The following is a 1,930-nucleotide window of genomic DNA, read 5'->3' on the forward strand; positions in this document are numbered from 1 at the left end:
AGGGCCTGGCCCCCCCCGGGGGCTCCCGCCGGCTCCGCTGCCGGAATAAAGCCTTCGAAATACGGAGTTTTTTTGGTAAATGCTGGTGCCGGGAGCTGCTGCCCGCAGGGACGTGGGGGGCCTGGAGAAGTGTCCACCCCGGGCCAGGGGTGCCAGGATCCGTCCCAGGGTGCCAGGATCCCTCCCAGCCTACTGGGGTCTGTCCCGGGGTGCCAGGGTCAGTCCAGGGGTGCCAGGATCCATCCTGGGCTGCCAGGATCCGTCTTGGGGTATCAGGGTCAGTCCTGGGGTGCCAGGGTGTATCAGGGTCAGTCCGGATTCTTGGGGTATCAGGGTCCACCCAGGGTGCCAGGAGGGTCCATCCCGTGGTGCCAGGGTCAGTCTCGGGGTGCCAGGATCCACCTGGGCTGCCAGGATCCGTCTTGGGGTATCAGGGTCAGTCCTGGGGTGCCAGGGTCAGTCCCAGGGTGCCAGGATCCATCTTGGGGTATCAGGGTCCACCCAGGGTGCCAGGGTCAGTCCCGGGGTGCCAGGATCCATCCTGGGCTGCCAGGGTCTGTCTGGAGCGCCGGGATCCGTCCCAGCCTGCTGGGTCTGTCCCTGGGTGCCAGGATACATCCCAGGGTGCCAGGGTCCATCTTGGGGTGCCAGGATCCATCCGGAGATGCCAAGGTGTGTTCTGGGGTGCCAGGATCCGTCCCAAACTGCCAGGCTCCCTCCTGGGGTCCCACGTGCCAGGATTCACACTCGGGTGCCAGGGCCCATCCTCGGGTGCCAGCATCTGCCCCGGAGTGCCAGGATCCATCCCGGGGTGCTAGGGTCCCTCCTGGGGTGCCAGGATCCATCCTGGGGTGCCAGGTTCCATCCCTGGGTGCCAGGATCTGCCCCGGAGTGCCAGGATCCATCCCGGGGTGCTAGGGTCCCTCCTGGGGTGCCAGGATCCATCCTGGGGTGCCAGGTTCCATCCCTGGGTGCCAGGATCTGCCCCGGAGTGCCAGGATCCATCCCGGGGTGCTAGGGTCCCTCCTGGGGTGCCAGGATCCATCCTGGGGTGCCAGGTTCCATCCCTGGGTGCCAGGATCTGCCCCGGAGTGCCAGGATCCATCCCGGGGTGCTAGGGTCCCTCCTGGGGTGCCAGGATCCATCCTGGGGTGCCAGGTTCCATCCCTGGGTGCCAGGATCTGCCCCGGAGTGCCAGGATCCATCCCGGGGTGCTAGGGTCCCTCCTGGGGTGCCAGGATCCATCCTGGGGTGCCAGGTTCCATCCCTGGGTGCCAGGATCTGCCCCGGAGTGCCAGGATCCATCCCGGGGTGCTAGGGTCCCTCCTGGGGTGCCAGGATCCATCCTGGGGTGCCAGGTTCCATCCCTGGGTGCCAGGATCTGCCCCGGAGTGCCAGGATCCATCCCGGGGTGCTAGGGTCCCTCCTGGGGTGCCAGGATCCATCCTGGGGTGCCAGGTTCCATCCCTGGGTGCCAGGATCTGCCCCGGAGTGCCAGGATCCATCCCGGGGTGCTAGGGTCCCTCCTGGGGTGCCAGGATCCATCCTGGGGTGCCAGGTTCCATCCCTGGGTGCCAGGATCTGCCCCGGAGTGCCAGGATCCATCCCGGGGTGCTAGGGTCCCTCCTGGGGTGCCAGGATCCATCCTGGGGTGCCAGGTTCCATCCCTGGGTGCCAGGATCTGCCCCGGAGTGCCAGGATCCATCCCGGGGTGCTAGGGTCCCTCCTGGGGTGCCAGGATCCATCCTGGGGTGCCAGGTTCCATCCCTGGGTGCCAGGATCTGCCCCGGAGTGCCAGGATCCATCCCGGGGTGCTAGGGTCCCTCCTGGGGTGCCAGGATCCATCCTGGGGTGCCAGGTTCCATCCCTGGGTGCCAGGATCTGCCCCGGAGTGCCAGGATCCATCCCGGGGTGCTAGGGTCCATCCCGG

The sequence above is a fragment of the Aptenodytes forsteri genome, unplaced genomic scaffold (assembly GCF_000699145.1).
Source record: "Aptenodytes forsteri isolate BGI_AS27 unplaced genomic scaffold, ASM69914v1 Scaffold268, whole genome shotgun sequence".
NCBI lineage: Eukaryota > Metazoa > Chordata > Aves > Sphenisciformes > Spheniscidae > Aptenodytes > Aptenodytes forsteri.